General features: G+C 44.3%; 3 protein-coding genes across 3 annotated transcripts in view; 2 read left to right on the top strand and 1 right to left on the bottom strand.

Annotated features, from left to right (window-relative positions):
• The window catches only part of LOC126556762 (putative ATP-dependent RNA helicase DHX57), a 300,736-nt gene that overhangs the window by 96,407 nt on the left and 188,246 nt on the right, over positions 1-16,083 (top strand). The window lies entirely within an intron of this gene.
• The window catches only part of LOC126557181 (protein claret segregational), a 333,201-nt gene that overhangs the window by 191,166 nt on the left and 125,952 nt on the right, over positions 1-16,083 (bottom strand). The window lies entirely within an intron of this gene.
• LOC126557894 (protein Notchless) overlaps positions 14,455-16,083 on the top strand; it is a 195,019-nt gene continuing 193,390 nt past the window's right edge. The window contains exon 1 of the mRNA XM_050213803.1: positions 14,455-14,468. The gene's annotated coding sequence lies outside the window, so the exon portion shown is untranslated. The remainder of the gene's footprint in view (positions 14,469-16,083) is intronic.

Raw genomic sequence — 16,083 nt, 5'->3', positions numbered from 1 at the left:
CGCAACCGGTTGTTGTGGCGTTGTTTCTGTTGCTGTTGTTGTTGCCATATTTATTTACCTCGCTTGCACGAACTGCTAAACGGAAGCGTCAAGATGTTAGCGTCCATTCATGTGTTGTGTGTGATTTGCGCAAAGAGAAAGAAGGTTGTGTGGAAAAACAAAGAATCCCACTGTAGGAAACGCAGCACACGCAAATTGGTTGGGATCGGGAGGATGCCACATCTTACGTATTGCAAGTAAATGAGCCGATCGACAAACAACATGCAAACGACAAGGCGAAGACGAATGATTTCGAGAGAATCTGTCATGATGCCGCGCCTGTCATGTTATGCGGTTAGCTTGTTAGAGTGGTTGCACAGGAGTAAAGTTTGCCTTCAAGTTTGCCTCAAATCGCCCGATTCACGTCCCTCGTCCGCACAAGACGGGACGCACTTAATGAACACGCTTCAACACTAGCAACGAACGGGGACGCCTGGATGATAACCGGAAGCCGGAATGAATTGGCAAAATGAAGCCGTTTGTACCAGCTCGTCGGTAGATCCCATCCATGGTCCATGGTGGATTGGCTTTTGCCGTTTTGTCCTGCCATCGTTCGTTCGTTCGACGTGCGAGTGCATGTGCTGTGGACTTGCCTTTCTAATTGCTCACCAAACGAACTGTAGCACCGTTGGGAAGATCTCGGTTTCAAGTACTCGCCAGCACTCGACATGTCGACACTTCACAGCAAGCATCTTCTGCCCGCGGGTTCGCCACGAGCGTCCCCTCGTTCGTGACCACAAAAAGCAGGGTGAGCGAATATTTTTAAAGTTTGACCACATTTGCCGGGTTCTGGCACCATGTGTGCGCGCCGGTCGGGTTGGAGAGCGCAAGTTGTCCGCATCGTACATCATCATCGACTAATCGACGCGCATCACAACAATCGAAGTTCGGTAAACAGATGACGTCAGGTTCGCGAAACGCCACCGCGTACGTCAAGAGTTGCAGAGCCCGTTAAAACGAACCGGACAGACGGCACAGTGGCAAATGCTGATCATCACGGTATCGACATTTCACTCTCGGTGTGTTAAAAATAAATATCATCAAAAACCGTGGACGAGCGCGGCGAATTGTTGCACCTGTTTTTTCCGCTGTGGCCACGTCTACAATTCGGTCTTGCGGATGCCGTTTTCGATTTCGTTGCTTTATCATTGCGGAAGTATGCGAGTCGAACCAAATTTACTCGGTAATACGTTGAGCCGGACTGGGAAGCCGTCGGGAAGGTAATATTATCGCCCCTACTCGGTACACCGGGACACCCAAGAACGGCTCACTGGTTGAACCGTTGGTGAATAATTTCATACGATCGAATCTTGGCACCGGTTCCCCCTGGCTGGCACCGTAATCTGACACCACGCTGAAAATCATCGAACTGAAGTGGTGGACCACACGACAAGCAACAGCAAAACCGCAAGATCGTGTGCGAAACCGTAAGCACATAAAATATAACACCTGTACGTGGTACGGGTGCATTTGAGGCGAATCGGGTTGGCAGCGTACCAAGACTAAAATGTGATCCCTTCGCTCTCCCTTCGCGCTCGCTCGACCTTTTCCTTTCCTTTTTCATTTGTGTGTATATGAACTTGCTACTGAAGGCAGGGTTGGGATAACGAGGCTGTCTTGGAATAAAGGTTCGCTCTAACCACAGTGCAAACGTGTATGTTGTTATTTCGTTTAATTTAAATCATTCGCAGCTTGCATCCGACAACGATGAAGTGATAATTGAAACGATACTGCTATCAAATGCATCGCTTCTGACACATAACCTAAGCAAAGACAACCGGTGTTAATGAGCTGTGACGATGACAAGAACACGGGCAGCATACATTTGGCAACAAAAGAAACAATATTATTGTAAGTTAAAAACGGCACTTGTCAAATGTTTTATCATCTTATGCCTCTTAAGCAATCTTGCTACTGTATGTGACATTGCTAAAATATATTCAAAGTTTTAATGCTTATTATGCTTTGATATCATCAATCCCTCATTATTATTATTTAAAGATCTGCATGTTTGCAAGAAGTCCCTTGTTTGAATGAGTTTTTATTACGAAAGGTGATTAACAAATTTTTCAGTTTAAATAACACATCACGTATTTACCAAAAACACCACAAATGTTTCTTAAAAAAATGTATATTTTTTTTCTAAAGCTAACAATGCTGAACTGAATGCTTTTACAAACTGATTAAAGCATAATTCCAGTTCTAGTTTAAATTTATTTATCTATTTACAGTTAATTATGACGGTATAATACCTTATTGTGAACACCGCTTGTGATAACTCAATTATATTAACATAAAGATAAGGCATTTTCTCCTGATTCTTTGCCTTAGCCGGGGCATACTCGGTTAATTCGAAAAAATATTGATTAATTTGTTTATTTATTTATTTATTTATCAGTCCGACGACACGTTTGCCTGCATCCAAATCATTCCAGAGTCTCCTGCGTTTACCTCCTGCGTCTCTCAGAGTTTACCTGCGTCGCGAAAGTCTCCTGGCCCTGATAGGGATCCCCCCTAAGAAAGTTTATCTTCGTGCATACGAGATAATCCAAAGGGAACTACATCTCATTTTGAATGAGACTTTTGAAGGAAGGTTTCCGCGAGTATTTGTTGACGGTGTCATAGTTCTAGTAAAAAAGAAAGAAGGTACGGGCTCCGTTTCCAGTTTTCGGCCCATATCCCTGCTAAACACGGACTACAAGCTACTGTCGAGAATTATTAAACTACGTCTTGATTCTATAATCAGGCAGTGGGGGATATTATCGACAGCGCAGTAAGGTAGCAACAAACCTTGCGACATTTTTCAAGCGGTGCTCTCTGTTAAGGAGAGGGTGGTTGATCTCAAGAATCAATGAAAGTGTGGTAAGCTCGTTTCCTTCGGTCTTTCACAGGCCTTTGACAGAGTTAATAGAAATTTTTTGTGGCAAACTATGTTTTCTCTGGGCTTCAATCCAGTACTTGTGCGACTGTTGCGAACAGTTGTTGAACGATCATACTCCCGTATCCTTGGGAATGGAAACCTTTCCCCGTCGTTTCTCATTCGATGTTCTGTCAGACAGGGCGATCTTTTATCCATGCACCTGCTTGTCCTTTACCTTAATTCGCTCATCACCAGATTAGAAAGTATTTGTTGCGATCAGGATGACCTGATCAACGCATATCCTGACGACATCTCTGTGGTGACAACCTCCCTTCCCAAACTCGAGGAGATGAAAACAACGATAGAAGCGTTTGGCAGAACCGCTGGGGCGAAGCTGAACGTGGATAAAACAACGGCACTGAAAATAGGACACACCACACCAACAACCACCTCGATGCATGTTCCGTGGCTGCGGGGAGTAGAAAGATAACTGGGAAAATGTAATCCAACAGCTCCATCATTTGGTCAGATTGCATCGTGTAAGATATCTCAATTTGGCGCAAAAGGTGGTGCTTTAAACATTTTCCTTCTGCCCAAGATTTGGTTTGTTGCATCGGCGTGTGGCGCACGATCGATAGACATCGATTTGGCCTCCTAGACGGTGCAATCTTACCTTTGGGAAGGATCTGGGGGTTTTCGAATCCCAGTGACCCAATTGGCCCTTCCATGCAATCGAGGTGGACTTAATCTTCACATATCTGGAACTTAATCTTCAGTTGCTGGTGAATCGGTACGTTGCAGAGCAGGGTTGTCTGAAAATCGGGGCTCTGCACATCGATTGTGCTGGGAATCCCCCGAATATAGGCTCCATTGCCACAACGCATCTGTACTTTCGGGCGGTAATCCAGTAGCTCGCATACCTTCCGGTACCTACTGTCTCAACTAAAAGTTTGTGGCAAATGATGATCGACAGACTTTTAGACTCCAAAGTGGTTATGGAGTCATCTTCCATGGATCGGCGATGGATTTGGAAAAACGTCACCAGCTACAGACTCTCATCCGACCAACGCTAAATACTGTATCTGCTGGTGCACAACAAGGTGCCATACGGACTGCTGCTCGACAGGATGAATCGGTCTCCTTCAGCCTGCTCAGTCTGTTCCCAGATAGAGACTCTGGAGCACAAGTATTCCCTGTGCACTAGCCAGGGATGGAAGCAATCGTTCTACACCACAACCTCAACTTTTCTTCACTCCTTTTAGCTATTTTAAGTCACATTAGTATAAGTAAGAGGATTCCCATCCTACGTTTGTTTGCAAACTATCCACAATGTTGGAAACGACAATGCTGTGATTGATAAAAATATTCTTAAATGTTTTTTATTTGTAAAACCTGTACGTCATCCTTACATGTTCCCCACTTTTTTTTGTAAACTAATTTTTAAGTTGTTTAAAATTTAAACAACTTGTTCATAAAAAAAGTCATCTAGCCTATTTTGACCTACATTAATATCCTAATTTATCGTAATAGAAAAGAAAAACACTAACGAAACGAAAACACTTTTTACCGTATACCTTTACAGAACACAATAAACAAACATAAATGAAAGACAGACAAACAAGGATTTGTCTGTTGTCAGTTGTCTCAATAGCTGCTTACGCAAGATTATTTCAAGAATATTAATGCTAGTGTTTAGATCGATTGCGTTATATATAGTAAGGTATGAAGAATTTTTGATAGAGGATGTAATGAACCAAAATCGTTCGATCAAATGACGGAACTAAATAGAGGCCTTGGTCTAAGAGTTCTACTAGTAGCCTGGAAGTTCATACTTTCAAGAATGTACGGGGCGTCAATAAAATCGCTGTCGAGCTTATGCAAAAAAAAAAAACACACACAATGCGCCGTCATTCGCCTATATCGAAGGGATTCCAGTCCGACACCTAGTACGGTATGTGGGTAGGGAAGCGCCACAAGACCAAGGCAGCAGATAATAGAGCACACGTGTCAATTTTCTTTACATTGATTCCAGCCTGTCAACTGTGTACAGTTGCATTGGTGTCCATATAATACTAGCAAATTCTAAAACTGACTTAACAATAGCACAATTAAGACTGTGACCCTTGAAAATCCTTGCCTATACATGACAAAAAACCTACTAACCGGCACGCCTTTGAAATAGTTAATTCGTGATGTTCTTCAAACGTAAGGCTAGAGTCGTAGTAGCACTTCTAAATCACAAATGACGTTTGTTCGCGGAACAAACGTTTTCCAGTACTGCTGATGCTTGATCAAGGAAATCAGAAAGAATTAATGCTTCGTTATAAACAAAGCAAAGTAAATACAATTTTACTTCCGTGTTCAAAATTCTCACATAATACAAAACACATGCAAGCTTCTTTTCGCTTTCGTTCGGCACAATAAAACCTGATCTTTCAATCTTTACATTTCAATCAAGTAGTTTCAGGGTTATTTTCGACTCTTTTCCATTCGAAATAACAGTATCGCTCACAAACATTGCCGGGTGGAAAGTGTCCCCTTCCAAGAGTAAGTTGCGGAACCATTTTTAAATTGCAGATAGTGCATCGAATCTTGCCCCCAGGAACGTTGGTGAACGTTCGCCTGCGAACCGTTACGTAAGCGCGTGGACAACGGTACCATCGGAACTAACAATTACATAAACTTTGGCGCTCCATCTATTGCCCCGTTCCAAAACCCATCCAGTTTAATGGCTCGTTGTGCGCCATTCGCATTTCCAATTGGTCGCTGCTAATGTGCCCCGCGCTCGTGGTTCGTGCCCGAACGATGGTTTTAAAAGATCAACCGTGTTGAAAGCCGTCCCATGGTGTCGCCGACAGCTGGCGGTATCGGACGGGGCATGAGCACTCGGCCCGCGGAAACAACATCTCAACATTTATGAGTCCATAAAATTTATCAATGCTGACTGGAAAAGTTCAAACATTGAGCAGCACACGATCGTGACCTGGGCAAACCGCGCACAGCTCTGAACCAGATCATACGGTTTTGACCTATCGGCAAAGGAAAGAAAAGGAAAACATCTGAACCCCCGGAGGTGGGTTGCTTAAAAATAGCGCCAGACATGTTTTCCTAACCGAGATTGCTCGCAACACTCATACACGGGGTGAGGGGTTTTTTTTTTTTTTGTTTTGTTTATGTTGCGCTCGTATCATGCTTCTTCCGTTTTGGTAGTCCGAATTTTTTAGAGTTTAGCTTCTGCAATAAATAGGCAAAAAAGAACATACACACTAACAGAAAATGAACCAGAATAAAAAAATAAAAATCAGACCGTACCGTTGGATGGATGGATGGATGGCAAAGTGCCGAGTGCGGTGCAGAAAAGGGGTTACTTGTGATGGGTCTTGTAATGTAAACAATAAACCGCTCTGCCATCCGTGTCCGATGCCGGCAAGCAGAAGCGCCCTTGCACTTGTGTAGAGCGTAAACCCACTGCTCGAATGTAAGCGTGTGTGTGTGTGTGTGTGTTTGTATATCTGTGGAGCTCCAGTGGGATTGCATGCCTCGTTGTAGTACATTATTTTCCTTTGTTTTGACAGCTTGAAAATTTATAATGCTTTCGCTCCGGGATAGTACACCCTGGGTCCGTGCCCGTGAGTGTTCGGGCAACGCAACAGGTGAGAAAATGGACGCCCTGACCCCTGACGGATTTGCGGGTTGCAAAGGCGAACACCTTTGCCTTTTCCTATGCCGATCAGTTTTATTTCCAATGATGAAGCAAAGCGTGGCGGGAGAAAAATCAAGTTGAAAAAAAAGAAACATAGAACGAACACCAACATCATCATCAAACGCTGGTGAGTAACGGTACGATAGATAGAGAGAGAGAGAGAGAGAGAGAGAGAGAGGGAGAGCAAAAATAAAATAAAATCATTTGCTGACGTGAACCACCGAATAACCAGTGCGTCCAGTGGGAAAATGAAAACGTATAGCCGAAAGTCCTGCTTTTCTGGCCGGGCGCTGATTGACAGGCGGCGATACGTTGCCGCTGAAATGTGAGACAGTTTAATGTGCCGCTTAAATTTGTTACATAAACACTAGCCCATGATCCACTATCATCCATGGGGGGCGAGAGCAAATATTTGTCTAGTTTATGTGCGCTTGTTGAGAGATTGTTGCTATGTGCTTCGGCAAACAAAATGCAACAACTTTTCAAATTCAACTCTTGTGACGGTTAAAGCAAAACAAGATGCAAATAATGTTGTAACTACTTAAGCAACTATTTTCTGTGCAATTCAATTCAGTGAAAATGTCAACGCTATTACCGATCGTTTATTTACTTCTGGACAGGTGTCCCGTTCCATGTTTCTAGGAATGATTTTACGAGTGAAAAGGATCAAATGAAATCACTCTTGAGCCCCTCTCTCTCTCTCTCTCTCTCTCTCTCTCTCTCTCTCTCTCTCAAACACCGCAGCTGACTGGCGTGCGTGTGGTTCAACGCCACACAAGAATTGTTTGAAGTTGATTTCATATGCAGCAACAATCCACAGACCACAAAACCAATTTCCTCTCTCAACAGCTACACCGTGTATTGCATTAGTCACCTCAATGGTGTTGGCAATCCTTCTAACGTTGAAGTTAAATTCCACTTTCATGTTGCAGAAGCCATTACGGCATGTGTCACAAGCTGGAAATAGAGTGACGTTTTACAGAAAGACCAGGTACGCAGGAAGGTTATTTACAATGGCGGACAACGCATACTTAAACTGTGAAACAATCCATCATAGTTAATTTTACAATCGATGCAATGATTATTGTTTTTCCTAGGACTTCAAAAAATATTTAAACAATACACAAGACAAATCTAATTCTTTGTTCATTAGCGAATTCCTTCGGAGGGGACATTAGAGATTCATCAGAATGCATAATTCAAGCAAAAAAAGACGTCCTCCCCGGAACCATGCGCCGAGATACTGAGCATTGTGGTAAAGCAAGGCAACGGTAGCAACAATCCCGGATCGTAATGAGGGTTTGGAGGATGTCATTTTCCATTTAGAAGTCCGGCATGAAGCATTGATCTACCTAGTAATGGAAGCAATCCCGAAATGAAAACAAAAAGTTCTTCGGGTGGCCTGGAGGTATAGGCGACAGCGGCGCCAGTCTTCAAACGGCAGGACCGGGGTTAAAATCCCATCCGGACCGTCCCCCGTAGTGAGGACCGACTATCCAAGTACGTGGCATCGGCAAGTCTAGTAGGCCTTTCGATTGCCGGCATGACCTTAAGAGGAGGCCAATAAGCCAAAAAGAGAGAATTAACTATGAACCAACATTTTCAAGAGGTAATTAATAAACAAAATTAAGCTTAAAGTAAGCAGTTTTTATCTATACATTCCTACATTAAGCCACATAAGTTCAGCGAAGTTTTGTATAGCCTAATAACTGTTCACATTGATATGTGCGGCCAAGTACGAATTTTTGTTTATCTTATTAAGGTTCATGTAGCATTTGCTCATGTAGCAAGCAATTTCTTAGTTCACTTGTTCCTAAATAAAACCATTTTTTCCATGAAATGTTCTAGTCACAAAGGTCCCTACTACGCTGCACGAAATAAATAATAAAAATCGCCAACAATACCATCTGCTGAGAAAACACCAGGCGGCTCCATCAATCACGCCCACAACCGTTTTTTTCCGTGCCGCGTCTAGCGGTCGGGACAAATTCACCCACCAGTTAAAATGTCAACCAGCGCGTGTCATATCGGTTATTACCGTCAGCATTTCTCTAGCAAGCAACCCGGTCCGGGCTATTCACCCTCCTTCATACTCAACTGCCCACGAGTGTGAAGTATCACATCTTATATCAGCCCCTAATGAATATCATCATTTGCCAGTTAATTACCGTCTAGTTAAGTCATCTCGACTGTTCCAGCAGGCCACCGGGTGCCACCATGACACATGTGTAAGCGATTCCTTGCGCTGACGCCAAGGCCCCGCGACCGGACCCGCGACACGATCTGCCAGAAAATCATCGATGAAAATCATGACCATAAATCATGACCGTGAAAATCGAAAGGCAAAGCACGGTCGGGCTTGTTTAGCCAGTTGAGCTGAAAAACTATGCACGATCGAACGAAATGAAAGTGCGAGAGAGAGAGAGAGAGAGAGAAAGAAAGAAAGAGATTGAGAGAAGGTAGGGAAAAACGGACCCAAAAAAATACTACAACAGTCGACTAGATAAATTGCTCCCATTTCATCGGACCTGTGCCATCGATCATCTTTCCGTTTCCTTTTCCCCCGATTGCAGCCGGATCGGAGTTGGAAATTCGCGCCGTGCAACCGGCGGTCTCGGATCGTGCAATGCGATACGGGTCCCATATACGGCGACCAACAACAACAGTCGACGAAGCTGACAGAGATGGTTAGTCAATGATGACATCGTGCTGCCAATGGACGGAATGCAAACGCGAAGGTCGTGAAGCGGGTGCAGCCGATGGCGGCATCGCGCACCATGGTGTACAATGGTGAAGGAAATCCGCGAAACGATTACCCACGAAATCTCAATTTCGCTTTGGCATCGGGCCGTGCCATAGCTTGACAGCGTATAAAATTCTACCCTCCCCGTCTCTTTCGCCTGCAGCCCGCGTTTAGCAAACAGCAAACACTACGTCCCTTCCACCCATCCGCTTCCGATGAGGACGCGTTTGCCGACGGTTTCATTGCGACAGGCGCGGCAACTTTGGGAAGGCTTGGCTCGAGCGGATGAAGCCGAGAATCACACCATCCTTTCGAAGCGACAGCAGTTAGACAGCATTGGGGTTCACTCGTAAACAGCAAGCGGAGGCATGTGGATCGACGGAGGGTGATTGTTGCTACGAACAGGCTGCATTTAATTATTTCTCATAACAACGGCTCGAGGCGTAGCGTCGTCAGCCGGATGTCTTGCGGTGTGTGCCGCTTTTATTATGCTGTCATGTATTTGCCGGCCGACAAACACACTCACGTACACAAACACACCAACGGGGGGAGGAGGTTGGTTCGTGGGGCTATTTTGTGATGAGCGATCGGTTTGTTTAAATTGCGAGAATCAATTCAAAAATAAATACCATTTCCAATTTCGATTTCGATCCGGTGGCTGGGCGAGTAAAGGAGACGCCCAGTAGCGCACTGATGTGTAAAGAAAAAAGGCAAAAGTGAGAGGAAATTCATTTCCATCAAAATAAGGTCGCTTCGCAAAATAAAAGTGCATATCGCCGTGAGCTGTGTGTTAAAGGAATGGTGAAAAATGGTGAAATGCCACTTAAATATAAGCTTTAAAAAGTAGGTTGTTACTGTTTCATTCATTGCTGTTACTGTTCGAAAGAGCTTCTGAAATTATAATTTGTTAAACACCTCCTTCACTGGTATTTTAAAATATTTTTATTAATTTATTAAGTTTTTATTATAAAGTTTGACGGCGCATCACCGCAATTGCAAACAACATATGCAAACACCAAAGAATGAATATTTTTGAAAAGCATTTCCTCCCAGTTCTTTGCCTTATGCTGGGCAAACTCAGTTTGTATTAAAAAAAAAATTTGCTCTTGACAATATGGCATTGAATCGTCATAGTTAATAAATAAATATTTAAGAATCTCTCTAAAATCCTTAGAGAATTTAACTATGATTTTATTTTCTCACAATGTGATCATACAAAAACTGTTGTTCGAACGATAAATTAAGAGGTGATAAAATCACAGTGTCCATATTTGATATAACTTCTTCTTGGCTTAGCGACCTTCTTTGGTCACGCCGGCCATCAAATGGCTTACTAAACTTGCCGATGCCATGTAGTTGGGTAATTAGTCCTCACTTCGGAGGAATATTTGACGTTCGGATGATATTTGACACTGGTCCTGAACTTCGGTGTGAAGACAGGGGCCACTGTCGCCTATCTCACCGGGCCGGTTTGTATAACTATGCCTTTTTGATTAACTTTTTTTGGAACTCATCAACAGAAACAGTGTTAATTGTGACGCGAAATATCAAAGCTACTTTAAAATGACTCAATTGGATTTAAACAATCTTACCGAACTTTGCATCTTTGAATATTACAATTTTCGTTCCTTCTTTGGAAGCAAACCTTTATCAATTTACAGTTTTTTTTCTCCTTCCTTTCTATCGTTCGCCAAAGTTCACATCACAATCCGCAAATAACAAACAACTGCACGGGTTAGCATTTTTATCCTTCATCAACCGTAAAAACAACTTCACAAAAACCCTTTCAATAACCCTGCCAACCGATGGCTTCCGCAAAGCAAAGGGGGCTTCCTTTCGTACATTCGAAGCCCAGTTTCGCCCGGCCAACAAGAAATTAATGATACTCCCTTTCAAATAAGTGTGGAACGTATTCTCGCTTCATAATGCTTCATCACACTTTCCCGATGGGTTCGATACCTTTTTTTTTAACAGTTGTTCGCAAGCATCGAAAGATCTGCCTCGTCCGTTACTTGCGAGATGGGGCAAATTTTCCTCGAAGGGTTTGGGGCTTTCGCCCAGCAGCAAACAGTCTCGTAAACGGGTGAGCGCGTTTTCCGAGGTGATCCGATTTGTCACCCGCACCCGCCAAAGGCAGCCCGAGAACCGAATCCCGGACGCATTACACGGTTCGTACGTTTCTGCTTCATTGGTCGTCTTCATCGTTGCCGGTGGATAAGCAACAAGATGGCAACGAAAACCGAAAGGTTCGAGCACATATCCGGTTCATACTACTCGTCGCCGTCCACCCACGAGCGCCAAGGAAGATTCATTTTGTTTTGGTTCGTTTCGTTTCGACCCTCGATTCCAACCCCGGAGGCACTTCAGCGGTCCCCCTCCCCAACACAACCAGACGTGCGGTCCGGTTTTTTTTTTTCCCTTTCACCGAAAGATTCCACATCTCGGCACACTTGGCACCGTCGCTCGGTTGGTCGAGAGTAGGCAGCAGCTGTTCAGCGACGTCGAACCCGACGTCGTTGTCGATATTTTCCATTCCATCAAACACGGACCGATCAACAACCGGTGCTACAGGGCCTGGCCGAAACATTGCCACTCGGTGACTCGTTCCCACCCCTTCCAATAGGCTTGGCAGGGAACTACAAAGTTTTTGTCCCCCCCCCCCCCCCCATTCCCCCCTTACATTCGCAACTACCTCAGATTTTCTCGTTCGGTTTCCGATTCTGAGACAAAAACGTGTTAGCGTTGGCGGGATTGCTTCATGGAAATTGTGTCACTTTAAGTGTTTTTGCTTTCCTGCTTCCTTTTCCACGCATACAACGAAACAGTGGGCTCGCTTTGGTACAAACACTCTCGCACAGCTCCATGCAGGGAGCTGCTTATCTATCGCTACATCGCAGAGAAGAAGGAGTGAGCATCAAACAGCAGCCCATAGTTGGTTGGCTAGTGGTAGAGTAGTGTTTTTAGTCGCCGAAACTGCTCGAAATGTGTAGGAGAGCGTGTGAAGCGAAGAATTCACTGCACACAGACATGGATGATACGTTGACGTTCCCGAAGGGATGCAGCGTCCAGCGTTTGAGCGATGGAACGAAGCGCTGGAAGCAGACGACAGACCGTTTTTCTACCCCGTACAACCACTTAAGTGGCAGGGTAAGTTCCTGCAGGGTGCTCTAGGACAGGGACATGGGACGGTGCCCAGTAGCACTAGCCCTTTCCTATTCGGAAATGGACAATGTTTATTCGGTGCGGGTGATTCTTAAGCGGGCAGCTCTGGCCGATGAAGGGGAGTGAGATGGGACAGGATTACAGGCATGGGAATAGAGCCACACGGCTAGTAAACCCACCATCAAAACGGATGGCGATGGTGGCGATAACCGTCGACCGCTTTGCCCGATTGACCCTTTTAACGTTTGGTTTGCTGGCCCTAGAGGGGCCGCAAAGCGCACACGGATCCGTGTATTTGTGTGTGAGTGGAGAAATCTTTCCTCCAACGAGAGCGTTTCCTCCAGCTTCCCCGACGGTAATATACATCCTTCCTCTCCTGCTGCTCCTCCGTACGTCGTTCGTTAAGCTAAGTGAACATAATAAACGGAACGTAACATAAACATACAACCCCCCGTACGTGGTACGTGCGAGGCACAAACCATGCATCTTCACCGGACGGATGAAGCACGGTAAACATGTAAGCCAACACCCTCGCATTAAACGCCCGGCACACTGGCACATACTCACGGCCGACAGGGTGGCGTGAAACAATAACGCACTGGTAAATAATACAACACTGCGAGATGGTTGTGTGGCTTCGTTTCGAAAGCGAAGAAATGAATCAAGTCGACACACCACCGCCGCCAATATACGGACTCCTTCCTGACTCCTTGTTTTGTGTGTGCGTGTGTGTGTGTCTGTGTGTGTGTGTGTGTGTGTGTGTGTGTGTGTGTGTGTGTGTGTGTGTGTGTGTGTGTGTCGCCCAGTAGCAACATGTGCTGCAGAGATCTGTAACGAACGACATACCTGGGGAGGTGTTTTGCTACCCCGTTGAACGAATCCTGCGCCGCGCCGATAAAGCTCCAGTGAATGATTCGGGATTGCTGGCGTTGACACTAATGGTTCACCTTTCCTGCTGAGATAGCACGGTTTGTTTGAATTTTTTTCCCTTCTGCGTATTAAGCACCTTTGCTAAGCCTGGTACACACACACACGCGTGAATGGCGCACGTTAAATTGAACTAATAGAATTAAGTTGAAAAACGCTTTTGTACACACGTTTCGAATTTGTGCTGAAACTAGCACAACAGATCACACAAGGCTGCACAGCACAGTAGCCCGTACGCACATACACATACTCACACACGCACACATACACTCACGCTTGCACACACACACATCCCGTAAATCTCACCGTGGTCCTGCTGCACTGGAACCAACTGTTGGCACCAAGTGGTTTGTGACTGAAAAACCCTAGCGACTATGCACTTCCTGGTAGAGAAATTCAATTAAACATCACTCTGCTCAAAATCCACCATACATTTGGCTACGTAAAAGTGAATTTCGCTGCGAATGTAATTCGGAACTGGAAGGGATTTGCGAGCGGAACGGATAATGGTTCGGATAGTGCTGGAAGAATGAAGGAATCCTTTTGCCACCAGAAAACACATGCACACACACACACCTACACGGAACACACTGGAGGTGATGAGCGGTAGCAGTAACAGCAGCAGCAACCAGTCAGGACACTCGCAGGACACCGCACCAACGCTGGACAAAATTTCGGTCTGACCGTATCGCACGAGCTGCTCACTGAAACTGAAGCTGCTCGCTCGGTTGCTCCAGCCGTCGAAGATCGTCACTTACGGGATACAAGGATACAGCGAAGGCACACACAACCACCACACCACTCTCGGATGTTCTCCCGTGCGATGAGATGCTCTCACGATTGCTCGCTCTCGCTCTCTCTCTCTGCAGGACATCCGCTTATCTGGAGCCTTTCTAAACAGTTAAATTGCTCGCGAAGTTCAATTGATAATGCCCGCTAGCTTGGTGCTGCGTGAGCTCGAGGATATTGTTTGTTGTCTGCGTTCACTCTTCGCTCGGGCTTCCCTAGCGGGCTTACTCTCTGTTTTGGGGCAGGTTGACATCGGTTGGCTCTCGGCCATGCGTTCGGCGGAAGGCTCGTCAAGTATGAGGGGGTTTTCTCTGAACTGGGCGACAGCGTCCTTTAAGTGCCGTTGCATCCGCTCGTGTTTATCCTGATAAGATGATGCTTTGATCACGGAGCGATAAGGAAGCTGCTCGGAAGCAGTACAGTGTGGTATGAAACAATGCTTTTCTTGGTGACATTGAAGTGACATTAAAAATTAAAAGCACTGTAAAGTTTTTGGTTCTCAGCAATGGTTTTACGACTCAAATATGCTTTTTCAAATATTTTTGATCCGAAGACAATCCGGAAGAATGCAGTTAAAATTAATTGAAATTATTTTCCTCAATTTCCTTGATAGAATCGTTTTGCAACCCTTTAATGATCCAATTCTTATCATGACATTCATTCACTCATTACAATCCTGGTATTGAGCAAAATCTTTTTCTAATTAGTTAAAGCACTGTTAAATTTAATTTTCGAGTGAAGTTAAATTACACTCCTGCAGATGAGAACGAAACAAGTAGATTCTTTAAACCTACTTCAGCAGCAAATGAAAAATGTGACAGTGGAAGTCTCTATCGTGCAGTTGTCAGTTTAGTCGTCTTATCCGTACATCAATATCGTCGATAGCGATCAGTAGTTAATAATAAATTTTGGAGCGTATTCATTTTTCATTGTGCTAATATTTATTAAAACGAAAACTGCTTTGCTTTTTTGAGCGGGAAAATTAAATGCTAACGGTCGTTGTTATAACCTTGGACAACGAATTGAAGATTCAAACAAACTTCAGCAAAAAAGTGCAGAACAAAATTCCCATCGCCACACAGTGCCTTTATCATGCCATAAATAAAATCGAGCTTACAAAATTATGGCAACATCCTTCGCTTTTCCATTCGTGCTGCAGTAGTCCCAAGCTTTTATGTATCGTCCTTTAAAGCTTCCGCTCGAAAGCTTTCAGAGAGGATGGTAAAATTGAAACATGAAATATTGAATCGTTTGTTTAGCACGACTTTTTTTTAGTTTATTTATTGCGCTTGAGTTTTCAAAACCCATTGTCATAAACGCATTTTGAAAGTAGTAAGCCTAAGCAACGTGATTTGAAAAAAGGAAAGCAAAAAATGTATCGCCAAAAATAACTCTTTCAAAACTTTTTCGAACAAAAGTTATATCTTTATTATAAAGAAAGGTATGTTTCTTAACGTTTCTGAATTTACGTTTTTTCTCTTATGCAAACTCACGTTCTGCCGTTGCGCCCTTTCATCTAAAAAAAAGGCACCTTTACGACACATTGTGGTGAAGGAAAAATGTAATGCGTTCAAATTTTTTCACCCGCTGTTACTGCAGTAGAAAAACTCATTCGATCGACCAGATGCTGGATTACGTGGACGAGCGAGTAAACGATTTGTTTAAGAGATGCCGTAGTTAGCCACCTGACTTACAACGCTTACCAGCAGTAATAGCAGTAGGTGTAACACCTTCCGGTCACGCTGCTTCAGTTTCGAGGAAAAGAAAACCAGCACAACAACAACCAAACAACAAAAAAAAAGGAAACAAATATCAAAGAAAACTTGCTGAACAATGTTTTACTAGGAGGAGAGTTTCACT

This window comes from Anopheles maculipalpis, chromosome 2RL, assembly GCF_943734695.1.
Source record: "Anopheles maculipalpis chromosome 2RL, idAnoMacuDA_375_x, whole genome shotgun sequence".
Classification (NCBI taxonomy): Eukaryota; Metazoa; Arthropoda; class Insecta; order Diptera; family Culicidae; genus Anopheles; species Anopheles maculipalpis.
Note: the sequence above shows the minus strand (reverse complement) of the source record. Positions and strands in the feature narration are given on the sequence as shown.